The sequence below is a fragment of the Schistocerca nitens genome, chromosome 3, assembly GCF_023898315.1.
Source record: "Schistocerca nitens isolate TAMUIC-IGC-003100 chromosome 3, iqSchNite1.1, whole genome shotgun sequence".
Taxonomy (NCBI): domain Eukaryota; kingdom Metazoa; phylum Arthropoda; class Insecta; order Orthoptera; family Acrididae; genus Schistocerca; species Schistocerca nitens.
This window is the reverse complement of record NC_064616.1, coordinates 795,577,059-795,596,456: the sequence shown is the minus strand read 5'-3', so window position 1 is coordinate 795,596,456 and position 19,398 is coordinate 795,577,059. Positions and strand designations below refer to the sequence as shown.

Sequence of the window (19,398 nt, the reverse complement as noted above, 5' to 3'; positions counted from 1 at the left end):
GACGGGAGGGTTGGGGGGTGGGGGGTGGGAGGGTTGGGAGGTGTACTTTCCTTCGTGACGCCACTAGGTGACATTCAGTCTCGGAGTGATTAGCTGCAGTGTGTGGTGCACCGTTTTAAGGGGCTCCGGAGCGCCCTATACTTGCAATGTTAAAATAACGCTTATAAATTACATCTTTCCTCACAAAGTATTTGAGGTAGGAAGTTGAACTTTTTACAGATTATTTATTGGAATATGGGCTACAACTGAACACAGGGATTTTACAAAATTTTAGTTCAGTTATTAAAGATGATTTTTTTTCAATTGTAATGAAAATTCACTACATTTTTTTGCAATTTTTTATTTATATATTCAAAAATATACAGTTTTTTGGAAAAAGGCTGTGTTAAATTATGCAGAAGGTACTGTGTAACATTTACTGAAAGTTTGAAACAAATATGTTTGGAAGATCCTTAGAAAACATGTAATTAGTATGAGAAAATAAAAGTTTTGGGAATCGAGCGACAAAGATTGGATTAACTTTTTAGTGCATTCCAGGTCCATAGGATGGATTATCTTCATCCTCTGCAAACTCCTCCTCCAGCTTCCTCTTGTTCCTCCTCCTGTTTACTCTTGCTTGTATTTCTAGTCTCTTTACAGCCCTGTCTGCAGCCCGAAGGCGTTCCTTGTCTAAAGCAAGCATCGCTCGTACCATGTTAGAACCTATCTTCATTCCCATATTTCTAAATACCTTGCGCCTTACAATGTTGCCATCATTGAAAGTCGCAACAGCATTATACACACCAAAGTGAAGTGTTTCTATTCCAACAAATACAGTCTTGGGGATTCTCGACCATATAACACTATTTACACTTTCATTGGGGTTTTGAGTTTTTCCGTGAATACACTTTTTCAACAGTTCAGGTGCTGCTAAGTCTCTGAAAATAGGTTTTATCACCTCCATTATTGCGTGAGGCAGACTATGCTTATGAGTGTACACTTCACCAGTTAGCAATCCTTTGTTATATTTACACCAACTGTCTTCTTCTTTGGGACACAAGCTATGTTGGGGATTTTCATCGTCTTTATTGTTTACAGTAATAACACATACCTTTGGCTTTCCAACATTTCTCCTTTTCTTAAAAGCCTTCAGAGGATTTCTAATAACTTTACTTATACTCGTTATTATACTTCAACAAAACAGAGACTCAAGAAACAGAATTAATTACGAATATTTTCGAGATAACGACAGAGTAAATAAACATGAAACAATCGACACTCACACCAGCGATATATATTGAACCATCACAGGTTAGCCACAACACATACTTTATCTCACATCACTAAAATGTACTTGATGAACACGGACGTTAATAATAACACCATTTGACAGCAGTATAACAGCGCCACGCTGGGTCACGCCCATGTAGAACACATTTAAAAAAAAATTTAAAAATAGTTGTAGTCTTCGGAATTGAATAAATTATATATCTATTAAAAGGTAATAGTCTGCAGATTCTGAAAACGCAAAAAAGTAAAAATTGAACTTTTCATGATTTTGAGCCTTTCCGGAGCCCCTTAAGCTCCAGTGGGATGCAGGACGTGCGGGATGGCACTTGCTACAGCGTCGGCTTCTGATAATGAAGAAGGCCGAGCGGACGCTACACGACTCGTCGAGCGGCACTGAAAGCGGCCGCCGCCACTCACAGATACAATGTTATCACTGTTTTGCTACTTTCATTGGCGCCTATCGCGTGACATTGGCTGACCCGCATCCGGCGCTCGTAACCACTGACCGTTTATGTCGCCTACCCGAAGCACGACTCCGCTCCACATGGCTCTGAGCACTATGGGACTTAACATCTGAGGTCATCAGTCCCCTAGAACTTAGAACTACTTAAACCCAACTAACCTAAAGAATATCCCACACATCCATGCCGGAGGCAGGATTCGAACCTGCGACCGTAGCAGTCGCGCGGTTCCGGACTGAAGGGCCTAGAACCGCTCGGCCACGGCGGCCGGCTCCACTCGACAGAAAGCACGTCTGTATCCTATAGGGTAACAATGCTTGCCCACTGTACTATAGAATAAGAATGTCTCGTTCTCGGTACTTACGGTTTGTAGATGTTTTGGTCCTGTTCCGAGGCATAGGCTATTTATGTGTGTGAAATCGGGACTTAACTGCTAAGGTTATCAGTCCCTAAGGTTACACAAACTTAACCTAAATTATCCTAGGGACAAACACACACACCCATGCCCGAGGAAGGACTCGAACCTTCGCCGGGAGGTTATTTATCTGCGCGACGGTTCCTCTCCAGTTGCTAGATTTAAACTCAAAAATTACAGAAATTTCCCGTAGATTCTACGACGTTAAATGCTTCAATAATTCGAATACGATTCATACCTTACTCCTTCAGCTAGCCCATACATCTGAGCTGTTAGACGCGACCGTTCATAGGCAACGGTAACGGATGTCATATCATCATTACCGAAAATGGCCGAGTCGCGCCAATGTACCTCCAGGAGCTCGTTCGGCACATTGAGCATCGTATTCCATGGCAATCTGTCTGTATTTTTCTGGGGGAGGGGGGGTGGACTCCATTGTTTCTGGAATTAGTTATTCTAAATTCCGGTGTATCTGTTTCTCGGTAATGTGAACTACGCAGCTTTGCGGCGGTGAGCGCGGGATTAGCCGAGCGGACATCAGTTCGGCGCTAGCGGCCGTGCGAAGCGGAGGTCCGATACTTCCGCCTGTGCGGCGTGTGCCAGTGTTTGTTTACTTGTGGACTTAGTCTGCGCGCGGGCTAGTAACAACGATCATGGCGAACAAGTACAGGAAAACTACATTACGATTCAATTTCTGCAAAGACTACGAACGACCAAAGGCCTTAGCAGTGGAACGATTCATTCGAGAGGACGTCAAGATACCGCCAAACGATATTGTCGGAATTCACCTGTCCATCGTTAGTCCCACGGTGTATGTTAAGATGGTAAATGACGCGGCTTGTGAGAGAATTCTACAGGCGACAAAGGCTGGTCTCCGATTTTGCCATAGTGACGGGAATGTCGGCACGGTAACTGTAGAACATGCTGGTCTGGGTGTACGGACAATACGTGTTTTTGAGCTGCCATTTGAGCTCCCGGCTGACGAAGTTATCGAGGCTTTTAAGCCATACGGCACGGTACATGGTCACACAGCAGAACGCTGGACACAATTCGCCACGTACCCCGTTCTTAACGGAGTGCGGCAGATCACTCTTGATCTTCAGAAGCATGTACCGTCCTATCTGACAATTGGTGGTTGTCGGGCGGTGGTGATGTACGTGGTTGACCATCGTAAGTGTTCTGGCTGTGGCCAGGAGGGGCACCTCAGGTCGAACTGTATGCAACGGCGGATTACGCAACTGCCTTCAGATGTCCGGGAGCCGTCGCCGGCGATGACAATACTACCGATCACCTATGCCAAAGCCCTCACTGCGTCCGCTGATGACCGAAAGGACACAGCCCCGGTGGGAGATCAAGATGGCACTCTCCGAAACCTTGTAGCAGACGTCGGGATGACAGAGGATGCTGCTCCATCGAGCATACAATCTACGGCGACAACATCAGATGAGACCGAACTCCCACCAAGCACACCGATAGTACACGAAGCAGTTCCAGCCACTACGGATGGTGTTCCGTCTGGAACGCACTCTGTGACGACAACATCAGTTTCGACCGAACTCCCGCCAAGTACAACGATGGGACTCTAAACACTTCCAGTTCCTACGGATGCTTTTCTGTCGGGCAGCCGTGATTCCCTACAATCTGAAGACACGGAAGGAGGATCACGCAAACAACGTTCCCCGAAAAGGAGGAAACGGCGTCGTCGCACGACATCTCCTAGGGATGACTCCCCTTGCCCCGACGACGATGTGCCTGTGGACCAAGACGACACAACAGCCTCTACGAAACAGGATGAGGCAATGGAAACTGTTCGATCCGACCCGCAGCGGTCTGTCATATTGACGGTACCGGGACGTGGTGATGCTGAAGAGGACTCACAACCAGTTGGCTCTCCAGACGCAGATGCTGTGGCTATGGACACGAATATATCACTGCCTGCAAAGATGTGGTATGACGATATAGAGGAGGCGCCGGACGTCATACAGAGGCAGCCGGCACTCACGAAGACGGCCTAATAAATGCTGAAGGTGAAGGGAGAGGGGCGAGAGAACGTCTTCTAACTCAGCCCCCAGCGCCGATGCAGGGAGATGATGTTGCGCCGCGACAGAGTGGGATTCAACGCCATGCGAACCGTATTGCGACATTAAATATAAATGACGTGCGTTCACCGGCCAAAATACACCTACTGAAGGAAACGATTTGGGCATCTGATGTGGATATTGCTTTGCTGCAGGAAGTCCACATAGCTGCACTCCCATACATCGCAGGCTACCAATCCTATTCGTCACATGGAGATCACAATGGGAGTGGGGTGGCAGTTTACGTGCGAGATGGCTTCCCAGTGGAAAACGTGTGTTACCTTCCGTCGGCCAGGGGAATGGCTTTCACGACGTTTGGGACACGCATCATCAATCTTTATGCACCGTCGGGAAACAATCGGCCGGCCGAAGTGGCCGTGCGGTTAAAGGCGCTGCAGTCTGGAACCGCAAGACCGCTACGGTCGCAGGTTCGAATCCTGCCTCGGGCATGGATGTTTGTGATGTCCTTAGGTTAGTTAGGTTTAACTAGTTCTAAGTTCTAGGGGACTAATGACCTCGGCAGTTGAGTCCCATAGTGCTCAGAGCCATTTGAACCATTTGAAACAATCGGCGGCGGGAAAGGGCGCGATTTTATGCAGAAGACATTGCCCCACTTTTCCATGGACGTTATGTACGTGTAATAATTGGTGGAGATTTCAACTGTGTTCTCAGCCAGAAAGACCAATGGCCGCAAGCAAACATCAGCCAAGAGTTGCGAATCGTTGTCAACGACCTTGTACTTAGTGACACGTGGGACTTACGACATGGAGATGCACCGGGATACACCTATGTGACAAGTCATTCGGCGAGCAGGTTAGATCGCATTTATATCTCACGGGCTCATGCAAATGATGTCCAGGACGCGGAACGCTGGCCATTGGCATTTTCCGGTCACAGCGCTTACATCTGTACGGTGCTTCTTCCCCGTAGAGAGATGTGGAACAGTAAGGCCCCGTGGAAATTAAACATTCAACATCTACATGATCCTGAATGCCGTCAACGGATCCTTGAGACATGGACGATGTGCGAGCGAAGGGTTGGAAGGTATGCGACGAAGCTTGATTGGTGGCTGACTTGTACTAAACCGGCGCTTCGTCGTACGTTGATCTCATATAGCAGGGAGATGGCAGAATGGCGCCGCCGTACGACCGACTTTTATTTTGCAGCGCTGCGCGACCTGGACGATGTTCCGCCGGGACAGGACGTTTGGATCGAACGCAAAAGGATAAAAGCTAAACTAGTGGCTTTAGCTCGGAAACATCTTCAGGGAACCATGGTGCGCGCCAGATGTCACGATACGATAATGCACGAGATTCCTTCCATGCACCACGTCGTGAATGAACGAAAGCACCGACGACGCGTTTTGGTACGGGAATTAATTACCCGCGAAGACCGAAGAGTGACGCGTCAAGCGGACATTGTCTCTGCATTCGTCGACCATTACCAACACATCTATCGGGAAGAAGCAGCCCCTGTCGATGACCTCGAGCGTATAGCCACGTACGTCTCCCGTACACTGACGGTGGAAGTCGCGGGAACCTTACTGGAAGCCATTAGCTGTGAGGAAGTACATGATGCGATCGCAAAGGGTGCGTTGAATAGGTCCCCAGGCATTGATAGACTTCCTGCTGAATTTTATCGAGAATTTCGCAACGAAATGGCACCGCGATGGACGGAAATGTACAACGAGATGTTAAATTCCGATGCGCCTATTCCACCGGCTTTTATGGAAGGCCTCTTGGTGCCAGTACATAAACCGAAGCCAGGAATTACGGTCACAGATTATCGCCCCATCACCCAGCTTAATGCCGACTATAAGATCTTTGCACGGTTGCTAGCGTCCCGATGTCGTATATTAATTCGTAGCGTTCTCTCTCCAGAACAGACGACACCGGGTGGATCGGTGAATGTGCAAACAGCTACTGGCGAATGCCGTGATGTGATAGCGCTGGTGGAGGAGTGCCGGCTTAAAGCGGCGGTGGTGGCGGTTGATTTTGACAGTGCTTTTGATAAGGTGCGCCACAACTATCTGTACGCTGTACTGGAACAAATGGGATTTCCAGACCGTTTTACTGGTCTCATTAGAAGGATTAATGGGGGCGCACAATCCTTGGTACAGGTTAATGGGCGTATAGCAGGGCCCATTCAAATTCGACGATCCATTCGCCAGGGCTGCCCTCTTTCGATGCTGCTGTTCGCGATAGCGTTGGAACCATTGATTGGGAGGCTAACAAATTCTCTTTCTGGGATGGAACTTCGGGGCTACACCTTCAAATGTCGTGCCTATGCGGACGACCTCCTGCTGCTCGTTCGTTCTGAGGAAGAGGTGAAGACGGTCCTTGAACTGTTGTTGGACCACAGTGTGACGGCGGGTAGTGCAGTGAACATGAACAAATCGGCAGCAATGCCGGTTGGAAGGGGCCTTACGCCGGAAGAAATCAGTCCGTTTCCTTATGTGCAACGATTCCGCTATCTCGGCATAGACTTTACCTCATCTGTAAAACATACTGCGGCAGTTAACTACCGACGTATTTTACAGACAACACGTACCATGGTCCGACAACATCTCCTACGGCGCCTTGATCCTTTGCAGCGAGTCGAATATCTGAACACTTATGTGGTTTCTCGAATGGTGCATATTTCGCAGATCCTGCCCCTACCACTCACGCTCGGACGTCGACTTCAATCAGCACTAGGCTATTTTGTGATGATTGGGTCGCCCCTCAAGGTGCGATACGCAACGCTCACGCTCCCTACGGACAAGGGGGGACTCGGACTTACGAATGTTCACTGCCGAGCGACGGCGCTCCTTCTAGCCACGATGTACAAGCAATGGCGTAGCGGGCGTGATTCCCTTACATCCCGCCTACTGGATCTCCTAGTTCCAGCGTCCCTCACACCTCCGGTGGCGGTGGGCAACATTACGCCACATTTTGCGCATGTATCAACATTTATCGTGGAACTTAGTTATATCCGAGACGAGCTTCCGCGCACGAGACCGCCATGCGCGAAGGATTTTTATGTTTGGCTGCTACGACGGATAAGTCGTAATGTCATTGAATTCAAACACCCCAAGTTGCATTGGCCGAAGATTTCGAGACATGTGCACCAAAAATTCCTTCCTACCTTCGTTCGGGCACTGTGGTTCTCTGTCACGTGTGGCAAGTTCAACACCAACCAACGACTCCATGCAATTGGACTAGTGGACACTCCACTATGCCCGAAATGTCGCCAAGTGGATGACGACCATCACCGTTTAACTTGTATCGCGGTGGAGGACGTATGGCTCCTAGGAAGACAGATGGTGGCTTGCTACCTCCGTGTGACCCCGCAACATATTACACCTGCTTCCTTCTTACATCCGGAAAGTGACTACTTTCCGGCGACTAAATCACAGTCGATCATCTGGGTCAAAGGTTGGACGATCGCGTACCTCTATGGGGATGCTGCCAAGTCGCGACTCGACTTTTGGTATTTCTTGCAGCAAGCCCACAATGAGGTTCATAGATGGTCACACTATCGGAAAACCTTTGCCAACTATCTTCAGGCAGTCTTCCTCGACCCCCCACGTAGTTGGGATGTGCCGGGTGCAGTCGGTGTGCACATTTGACAGCTGATAATGAACCTCACGCTTCTCTCACCGCTCCATATGTAATGCACATACTATACCATGAATTGATCTACATGTTCCTTTTAACAGAGTGGTCCTTATGGAAAATCAATAAATAAAAAACAACATCCTGTATCCCTGTTCCTTTACATTTGTGATTTGTTTTACAATGTTTTTTTTGCAGAGAAAAAAAAGAAAAAAAGGGAAAAAAAGGCGGTCTGGGGGCGCTGCAGTCATGGACTGTGCGGCTGTTCCCGGCTGAGGTTCGAGTCCTCCCTCGGGCATGGGTGTGTGTGTGTTTGTCATTATGCTCATTTAGGTTACGTAGTGTGTAAGCTTAGGGACTGATGACCTTAGCAGTTGAGTCCCATAGGATTTCACACACATTTGAACATTTATTTGCGGCGGTGAAACAGGTATGTCACGAACTGCATTAGACATGGAGTGTAAATGTAAATTGAAATGGCTTGAAAGCCAAATAACGACGACGTTTTTGTCGCTTTTTATGTGTAACTGTATCCTAAAGCAAGTTACGGCGGAAGTGAGAGGCACCGCCGGCCGTTGTGGCCGAGCGGTTCTAGGCGCTTCAGTCGTGATCCGCGCGACCGCTACGGTCGCAGGTTCGAATCCTGCCTCAGGCACGGATGTGTGTGATGTCCTTAGGTTAGTTAGGTTTAAGTAGTTCTAAGTTCTAGGGGACTGATGACCTCAGATGTTAAGTCCTATAGTGCTCAGACCCATTTGAACTATCTGAGAGGCGCCTCGTGGAAGTCCCCACCCCGACATTCTTTAAGGTTTAACGTCATGTCAACGAGGAGCTATCTAATAGCCGGTTCAAGTTTTTCAATTGCACGCCGCTTTAGCGACTTGCATGTCTCTGCTCTACCCCCGTTATCCAAGCGGTGAATGGGGACCTACAGTTTAACGAGGAATCCCGACTACGTGCCGTTCGTGGTGACTGCTCACATTGTTGAGAGGTAAAGACTAGATTAAAGTCAGATTGAAAATTTGCTTCGTTCAACCGGGATTCGATCCAGCATCCTTTCGGATTCCGGGCACGAGCTTTACCACTACACCACCAACGACGACGACGACGACGATGTAATTTGAGAAAAAAAGCATGTGCAAATTGGGAAAGGAAATTGGGAGTGCCTTCAATGGAACTATCCCAGCATTCACCTTGAGCAATTTACTGAAATCACAGAGCTATCTGAATGGTCACACAGTGATTTAAACAGCTGTCCTCCTGAATGCTAAAAAGTATCCCTATTGATTCTGTGGAAAATCACGTCTATAATTAAGTGCTTCACACGTTCGGCGCACCATGTCCCTATCAATATGTTCAAAAGCACAGTCGATGCGAGCTCGTAGTTCTGGTAGGTCTGTTAGCAGAGGCGGCGTAAACACTAAATATTTCACATAACCAAACACAAAAAATTCGCATGGGAAGACGGGAGGATGTGGAGGCCATCAACCCCAGTACGAGCGATCCACTGGTTTCTCAATTTCCTGTTTAAGAAATCAATCACAGCGCACGTTTTCTTGGCGCCGGTCGCCACCGTGGCTAACAGTTCACTGCTACGCTTTGGCGGCAGAAATCGGAGGTGCGGCTGCACGAGTACAAAACGTCTTGAGTTTATCTATGAGTTTTGCGACAACATGTCAAATAGTATAGCTATAGTGGATTTATGAAATCGTTTCAATCATTTATGATTACTTTGTAGTTGAGTGCCTTACCACTAAGCCACATTCCTTGACGTGTGTAAAATAAGACGCACATGTCCAGGTACTGCACATTGATGTACGTGTGTAGCGGAACATTTTATAGTTCCTTATAGGGCAACAGACTCACTCACTAATTAAGGGGGTCAACAAATGTCTGGTAGTGTCGGTGTTGACAGTCTGGGAGTAAATGAAGTGTTCTTTGTCTTGTCATGGAACGTCCGCTCTCAGAATTTTAAGACTGGCCTTTCCGTACCTCTAAAAGCATTTCCCACTGGAATGCTGCAGTGTCGGATTGGTAAGCCGAGCATTCTGCGATCGACTTAAGAATCAGTATCAGAATATTTTCTCACACTTCACGTGACTTCCATTCACGACAGAATTTGGATATGAGGGCTATACCAAGCCGCACCGTGGTAAGGCAACTAACTTCCCTGTTCGATGTTGTTCTGGAACTTCGCACGAATGAAGGTGTGTTGTCCAAGGCGAGACAGCGACAGACCCCCCCTCGTCTCTGCGGCGAAAGTGGCTGCCTGTTCGCGCATGCGCAGTTTGAGTTTGGGCTGCGACGTGCGGCTGGCGCGCGCGCCGCCTCAGCAGTGTGGCAGTGACCAGTGCTGCGACGGAAGCCATGCGAATCTGTTGTACCTAGTGTTGTCGCACGATATCTACCCAAACAAAACTGCAATGAGACACTCACTGAAAGTAATACGCTGTGAGTTAGTCTCTCAGCATTAGTGCCTTTAGATTTAAAGCGTCATAAGTACAAGGGCGCTTTGTTCCAGCACCGTCACAGTTGGAATACTATCATTTGGTCGAAAATTACTCTGCTTGTTCCAAAGTTTTTCTGTTCAAAGAACTGGTAAATAAATAGGAGATAGTTTGTTGACAAATGCGGACAGTACTTCTTCCATAAGTCTGCTTACGTATTCTGTAAATATTCGGAAGAAAAATACTAGAGATGTCTAAGATTCTCCTGTTGGCAAAAAAAAGTATGCTTATTTAGCAAACTTATATTTCATGGCATTTAAGCGATATTTTCAACAACATAGGGAGAAATTTTAAGGACTCATGTCGGAGAGATAGAAGACAAAGAATGCTTGGAACAGGAGCAAATGACAGCGAAACCAGTTCTGTATGACCACTAGGTTCTCCTGGACACAGTTTAAGACGTAGGACAATAAGTACTTTTTTTTATTTTAAGCATATTTATTTGCTCTGCCAATAGTTTCCGCCGCTTTATGTTTGAGAATAATAAGTTTGGGGTGTTACAGCGCTTGCAGAAAATTTAAGAACAGGTCTAAATATTGCTGAATCCGCCTGTATGTCAAAAGTAACAGCAATTCAGACAATGTTTTATATAATGTTATTAGACATCTTAATTACGGGTTTTCGGTAAAAGTTTCACTACTGTAGCTGTAATACCTTGGAAGATGGAATGTTTTACCGTCTCGTAAACGAAGCTAAAGAATCCTTTTTTTCTGACGAAAATTTTTCCTTTCTCGAAAACTGCTACTCCTACAGCTAGAAATTATTACTACTATTTTATTACAGCATATAAATCATATAAATACTAATACAATGTGGAGAAAAAGATCCTACTCGCTTCGTCCCCTCTCAATTAAAAATTTTCCCCGATAAATTCTGTGGCAGAATTTACCAGTTTCGTTACGCGATAACTCCCGACTGGCAACATTTACACCTCTTTTTACTGCTGATCTATCACAAACGAGACACGGAGAAAACAACTGCGCCGTCACAATTCGTCTAACTGTAAGTGTTGCCAGTCTGTAGTTACCGCGGAACAGAACTGACCACTTTTGGCATCGAATTTACCGGGGAAGAGTAAGTTTGTTTGAGAGGGAACCAAATCAATATGAATTTTTTCCAACGTTGTATAGTTATTTTTGTGATTACTAGGGTGTAATGAAGCGGCATTAAAATTTTCATAGCAATACAACTAGCAGTGTTAGAGAAAGAAAACAGCTCTGTTTAAAAAATGGGTAACATTAAATATCCAAAAGTTTAGAGCCAAAGCAGTGAAATTTTAACCACAAACTCGTAATTCATATCTCTAATAACATCGTGTAAAACACTAGCTGGAATGTTGCTACTTGCCCCCATGAACCATGGACCTTGCCGTTGGTGGGGAGGCTTGCGTGCCTCAGCGATACAGATCGCCGTACCGTAGGTGCAACCACAACGGAGGGGTATCTGTTGAGAGGCCAGACAAACATGTGGTTCCTGAAGAGGGGCAGCAGCCTTTTCAGTAGTTGCAGGGGCAACAGTCTGGATGATTGACTGATCTGGCCTTGTAACATTAACCAAAACGGCCTTGCTGTGCTGGTACTGCGAACGGCTGAAAGCAAGGGGAAACTACAGCCGTAATTTTTCCCGAGGACATGCAGCTCTACTGTATGACATGCAGCTCTACTGTATGATTAAATGATGATGGCGTCCTCTTGGGTAAAATATTCCGGAGGTAAAATAGTCCCCCATTCGGATCTCCGGGCGGGGACTACTCAAGAGGACGTCGTTATCAGGAGAAAGAAAACTGGCGTTCTACGGATCGGAGCGTGGAATGTCAGATCACTTAATCGGGCAGGTAGGTTAGAAAATTTGAAAAGGGAAATGGATAGGTTAAAGTTAGATATAGTGGGAATTAGTGAAGTTCGGTGGCAGGAGGAACAAGACTTTTGGTCAGGTGATTACAGGGTTATAAATACAAAATCAAATAGGGGTAATGCAGGAGTAGGTTTAATAATGAATAAAAAAATAGGAGTGCGGGTTAGCTACTACAAACAGCATAGTGAACGCATTATTGTGGCCAAGATAGACACAAAGCCCATGCCTACTACAGTAGTACAAGTTTATATGCCAACTAGCTCTGCAGATGATGAAGAAATAGATGAAATGTATGACGAGATAAAAGAAATTATTCAGGTAGTGAAGGGAGACGAAAATTTAATAGTCATGGGTGACTGGAATTCGTCAGTAGGAAAAGGGAGAGAAGGAAACATAGTAGGTGAATATGGATTGGGGGGAAGGAATGAAAGAGGAAGCCGCCTTGTAGAATTTTGCACAGAGCATAACTTAATCATAGCTAACACTTGGTTCAAGAATCATGAAAGGAGGCTGTATACATGGAAGAAGCCTGGAGATACTGACAGGTTTCAGATAGATTATATAATGGTAAGACAGAGATTTAGGAACCAGGTTTTAAATTGTAAGACATTTCCTGGGGCAGATGTGGATTCTGACCACAATCTATTGGTTATGAACTGCAGATTGAAACTGAAGAAACTGCAAAAACGTGGGAATTTAAGGAGATGGGACCTGGATAAACTGAAAGAACCAGAGGTTGTAGAGAGTTTCAGGGAGAGCATAAGGGAACAATTGACAGGAATGGGGGAAAGAAATACAGTAGAAGAAGAATGGGTAGCTCTGAGGGATGAAGTGGTGAAGGCAGCAGACGATCAAGTAGGTAAAAAGACGAGGGCTAATAGAAATCCTTGGGTAACAGAAGAAATATTGAATTTAATTGATGAAAGGAGAAAATATAAAAATGCAGTAAATGAAGCAGGCAAAAAGGAATACAAACGTCTCAAAAATGAAATCGACAGGAAGTGCAAAATGGCTAAGCAGGGATGGCTAGAGGACAAATGTAAGGATGTAGAGGCTTGTCTCACTAGGGGTAAGATAGATACTGCCTACAGGAAAATTAAAGATACCTTTGGAGAGAAGAGAACCACATGTATGAATATCAAGAGCTCAGATGGAAACCCAGTTCTAAGCAAAGAAGGGAAGGCAGAAAGGTGGAAGGAGTATATAGAGGGTTTATACAAGGGAGATGTACTTGAGGACAATATTATGGAAATGGAAGAGGATGTAGATGAAGACGAAATGGGAGATAAGATACTGCGTGAAGAGTTTGACAGAGCACTGAAAGACCTGAGTCGAAACAAGGCCCCGGGAGTAGACAACATTCCACTAGAACTACTGATGGCCTCGGGAGAGCCAGTCATGACAAAACTCTACCATCTGGTGAGCACGATGTATGAGACAGGCGAAATACCCTCAGACTTCAAGAAGAATATAATAATTCCAATCCCAAAGAAAGCAGGTGTTGACAGATGTGAAAATTACCGAACTATCAGTTTAATAAGTCACAGCTGCAAAATACTAACGCGAATTCTTTACAGACGAATGGAAAAACTGGTAGAAGCCGACCTCGGAGAAGATCAGTTTGGATTCCGTAGAAATGTTGGAACACGTGAGGCAATACTGACCTTACGACTTATCTTGGAAGAAAGATTAAGAAAAGGCAAACCTACGTTTCTGGCATTTGTAGACTTAGAGAAAGCTTTTGACAATGTTGACTGGAATACTCTCTTTCAAATTCTGAAGGTGGCAGGGGTAAAATACAGGGAGCGAAAGGCTATTTACAATTTGTACAGAAACCAGATGGCAGTTATAAGAGTCGAGGGGCATGAAAGGGAAGCAGTGGTTGGGAAAGGAGTGAGACAGGGTTGTAGCCTCTCCCCGATGTTATTCAATCTGTATATTGAGCAAGCAGTAAAGGAAACAAAAGAAAAATTCGGAGTAGGTATTAAAATTCATGGAGAAGAAATAAAAACTTTGAGGTTCGCCGATGACATTGTAATTCTGTCAGAGACAGCAAAGGACTTGGAAGAGCAGTTGAACGGAATGGACAGTGTCTTGAAAGGAGGATATAAGATGAACATCAACAAAAGCAAAACGAGGATAATGGAATGTAGTCAAATTAAGTCGGGTGATGCTGAGGGAATTAGATTAGGAAATGAGACACTTAAAGTAGTAAAGGAGTTTTGCTATTTAGGGAGTAGAATAACCGATGATGGTCGAAGTAGAGAGGACATAAAATGTAGACTGGCAATGGCAAGGAAAGCGTTTCTCAAGAAGAGAAATTTGTTAACATCGAGTACAGATTTAGGTGTCAGGAAGTCGTTTCTGAAAGTATTTGTATGGAGTGTAGCCATGTATGGAAGTGAGACATGGACGATAACTAGTTTGGACAAGAAGAGAATAGAAGCTTTCGAAATGTGGTGCTACAGAAGAATGCTGAAGATAAGGTGGGTAGATCACGTAACTAATGAGGAGGTATTGAATAGGATTGGGGAGAAGAGAAGTTTGTGGCACAACTTGACTAGAAGAAGGGATCGGTTGGTAGGACATGTTTTGAGGCATCAAGGGATCACAAATTTAGCACTGGAGGGCAGCGTGGAGGGTAAAAATCGTAGAGGGAGACCAAGAGATCAATACACTAAGCAGATTCAGAAGGATGTAGGTTGCAGTAGGTACTGGGAGATGAAGAAGCTTGCACAGGATAGAGTAGCATGGAGAGCTGCATCAAACCAGTCTCAGGACTGAAGACCACAACAACAACAAGGGACACTTGTGGATTCAACGCAATTTAGATGTGTCCCTAAACTTGCTGTAAGCATTGTATTGATTCATTTGACGAACTAAACCAGAAAATATTTTGTGGAAGATCTGTCTCCAATGTTTGACTCTTTTAGACGTGTGAAAAGAACAAAAGTACTGTTTCAAACATAGTGACTAATTCCAGAGACAATACAGAAGCTGAATCCATATGACTTAACCTGGTCATGGACTTTGCGGCTGGTCCCGGCGGAGGTTCGAGTCCTCCCTCGGGCATGGGTGTGTGTGTTTGTCCTTAGAATAATTTAGGTTAAGTAGTGTGTAAGCTTAGGGGCTGATGACCTTAGCAGTTAAGTCCCATAAGATTTCACACACATTTATACATTTGAACTTAACCTGGAAGAGCCTGAGATGAGACAGAGATACAAGTTCCATTAAATGTTGCAGATGACCATACAACTTCCGTGCAGATGAACAAAGGACCTGATGCCATCGGCACAAATTTACATAAGAGGAAGAAGATTAGTGTTGAGGACAAGATGTATCTCCTGCTCGGCAAAAAGACAGACTGAAAGGGAGAAAGCGTCCGTAGAATTGAAAATAAAATACCAATAGGCACCTAAGGAGAAAGACGTAAATTTATGTTTAATGAGCATGCGTATGGCTATGAGAAAACCCCACACAACCATTTTAGTTGAGTCAATAAACCATATGGAATTTTGGAATTAAGTGATGAATATAAAATTCAAAAATGAGAACTTTAAGAGTAAGTCTGAACAGTTTGATATTATTTGAGATTGGTTACCTCAGGGGCATGATTTATTTCTTTTTGATCTCAGGTTTTTAATTTTTTACCACGTTTGTTAAAAACAGCAGGTCATTTTAATGAATACTATTTATATTAAGTTCTCTCTCTCTTCGATGCTGTAAATCTGTCGATGATGGAAGACTAAATAAGGACTTTTATCACAGTGACTCAGTACTATGCAGAAGTTATTGTATAAATAATATCCGAGTTTCTTAATAAATAACTATTTTCCAAAATTTTCGCTGTCTTCACCTTAAAGGAGAAATATGACAGCTTGTAACACGAAGGGGTTCAATTACCGTCTGATAACATGAGCTCTAAATAAGAAATGAGGAATTGCTTAACGTTCTACGATATGTAGAAACGTTACGAGTTTTTAAACCATTACAACTTTGACGAAAGGAAAAAAACATAATTCTAGCCAAGAGTTGCCAACGGACTTGTCGCAGTGGTAACACCGGTTCCCGTCAGATCACCGAAGTTAAGTGCTGTCGGGCTGGGCTAGCACTTGGATGGGTGACCATCCGGTCTGCCGAGCGCTGTTGGCAAGCAGGGTGCACTAAGCCCTCGTGAGGCAAACTGAGGCGCTACTTGACTGAGAAGTAGCGGTCTCGGTCACGGCAACTGACATACGGCCGGGAGAGCGGTGTGCTGACCACAGGCCCCTCCATATCCGCTTCCGGTGATGATGCCTATGAGCTGAGGATAACACGGCGGCCAGTCAGCACCTTTGGGCCTTCATGGCCTGTCGGGGTGGAGTTTAGTTTAGAGCCAAGAGTTAGTGTATTAGAGAAGAATATTAGCGTTACCGCGAGTTCATCAGCTGGGCTGGTGGGTTTCTCGAATAGGTTGCACTTTTTTTGTAGGTTGTAAAATATGCGCAGACTAACCTACAGTAAGGTCTGAATTTGGTGCAGACATTTAAAAGGTGCCTATTAATCAAACTGTTATAACCACCTAAACTGTCATGTACTGCAAAAATACTGTTAATGTTCTTCTTGTTGTGGTTGAGGAGCCACAATAATATTACTGTGACATCTTCGTGTAGTAAAATATTCAAGTAGTTCGAAGTCAAATCGAAATCGGCCGTTGCCAACTTCCCACTGGCGCCGCGGTGCGAACGAAATTCGGTCGCGCCGGCAGCTCTGACCGAGCAGTTCTAGGCGCTTCAGTCCGGAACCACGCGGCTTCTACGGTCACCGGTTCGAATCCTGCCCCGGGCATGGAGTGTGTGATGTCCTTAGGTTAGTTATGTTTAAGTACTTCTAAGTCTAGGGTACTGATGACCTTAGATGTTAAGTCCCATAGTGATTAGAGCCATCTGAACCATTTTGAAATCCGGTCGCGTCACCGTATGTAGGCTATACCTGAGAACGCGCGCAGGGAGTCCGTCGCTGTCGCTCCTTGGGCAATGCACCTTAAGTCGCTGCAACTCACTACACTCAATATTGAAACGTTTTGTGTTTCGTAAGCTACAGTCTCTTCATTGCAAGTGTCCCGTGTGTTTTCTACTTTTTCTATGCGTCTTATTATGAGGATAAAACTGAAGTTGCTAACATTTTATCTTTTTTACATTATAGCTTAGACTTCATCTCCTCACAGACATCGAAATGATTAGAAAATATTTGGATTTAGCGTTAAGTGGTCGTGTGGAGATCGGGCACTTGCTCATTCGGACAAAGGTGGGGAACGAAATCTCTAGTGTCTTTTTCCAACGCAATCTCCCTGCGCTTGGCTGATGCTTTCTTAGGGGAGCTGTGGGGAAACCTTAATCTAGATTGCCGCACTGGGATTTGTACCGCACTCCTCTAGATTACGGTGGCATCCTTCCAACCATACGGTCATTTGCTCGATATTTCAAAAGAGTAAGCGGATATGTACAAAGTGGGATTACGCACTACAATACGCTAGTCTCAAGATTACTCTCAAGAAAAGTCTCAAGATTAGTCTCAAGAAAAGTCTCAAGATTAGTCTCAAGAAAAGTCTCAAGATTAGTCTCAAGAAAAGTCTCAAGAAAAGTCTCAAGAAAAGTCTCAAGAAAAGTCTCAAGGGCAGTTTTGCGTAACTATGTCTTTATTGTGGATGTGCTGTTCTCAGCATCTCAGAATTATGGAAATATGGGAAGAATTATTTTCTTATCAGCTACATTTGTGTCTTAGCCTTACAGAAACTAGGCAGTGCACTGCCACATAACGTATAGTTTACTGTTGGATAGGAGGATGACAACTACGTGGAAGCAACGTGCTAAGAACTGAGCCTCAGAGTACATTTCTCCATGATATCTCGTTTCCATAGATGACTGGTTGCTGTGTGTCTCGATAGCTACGCGAATAACCTATGAGAGTCCTTTCTGGGAAATTCTTCTGTTTCATTTTCAAAAACAAAAAATCTAAATCAAACGTATCCAACACACACACACACACACACACACACACACACACACACACACATACACACATACACCCTTCAAATCAGTATGAAGTCTCATGGCAAAGTGTACACATGTATGTAGTAAGCGATAAACTTTTTTCCTTTCACCATTTTGTGGGGGTTGTTACTGAGAATAAGTTTTCTGAACGTTTGTAGTTACGTGTAAAGTTTATGGCAAGTCACTATGTACTATCATTCCCAGGTACTGGATGACGAAGGTAAGGGTATTCGCGCGTCGCTGACTACGCTGCTTTTTCTCCACCCTCTTTGACAGGTAGCTGTTTCTTATCCGCAGACACTAGGTGGCATGTGTACGAAGTTTGGTTGAAATCGGTCACGTGGTTTAGGAGACATAGAACATACACATATACGTATTCATTTTTATAATATACCGGGTGATCAAAAAGTCAGTATAAATTTGAAAACTGAATAAATCACGGAATAATGTCGATAGAGAGGTACAAATTGACACACATGCTTAGAATGACATGGGGTTTTATTAGAACCAAAATAATACAAACGTTCAAAAAATGTCCGACAGATGGCGCTTCATCTGATCAGAATAGCAATAATTAGCATAATGAAGTAAGACAAAGCAAAGATGATGTTCTTTACAGGAAATGCTCAATATGTCCACCATCATTCCTCAACAATAGCTGTAGTCGATGAATAATGTTGTGAACAGCACTGTAAAGCATGTCCGGAGTTATGGTGAGGCATTGCCGTCGGATGTTGTCTTTCGGCATCCCTAGAGATGTCGATCGATCACGATACACTTGCGACTTCAGGTAACCACAAAGCCAATAATCGCACGGACTGAGGTCTGGGGACATGGGAGGCCAAGAATGACGAAAGTGGCGGCTGAGCACACGATCATCACCAAACGACGCGCGCAATAGATCTTTCACGCGTCTAGCAATATGGGGTGTTTTTTTTTTTTTTTGTTCTAATAAAACCCCATGTCATCCAAGCATGTGTGTCAATTTTTACCTCTCTATATATATTATTCCGTGGTTTATTAAGTTTTCAAATTTATACTGACTTTTTGATCACCCGGTATATGCGTATGCTGGCCAGGGTGGCCGAGCGGTTCTGGGCGCTTCAGTCTGGAACCGCGCGACCGCTACGGTCGCAGGTTCTAATCCTGCCTCGGGCATGGATATGTGTGATGTGCTTAGGTTAGT

At 44.9% G+C, this 19,398-nt stretch overlaps 1 protein-coding gene and 1 pseudogene across 1 annotated transcript in view; one reads left to right on the top strand and one right to left on the bottom strand.

The window, feature by feature from the left end:
* Window positions 1-19,398, bottom strand: part of LOC126248816 (sodium-dependent transporter bedraggled) — a 777,714-nt gene that overhangs the window by 521,426 nt on the left and 236,890 nt on the right. The gene's annotated exons all lie outside the window — the stretch shown is intronic.
* Window positions 16,215-16,332, top strand: LOC126250373 (5S ribosomal RNA; annotated as a pseudogene).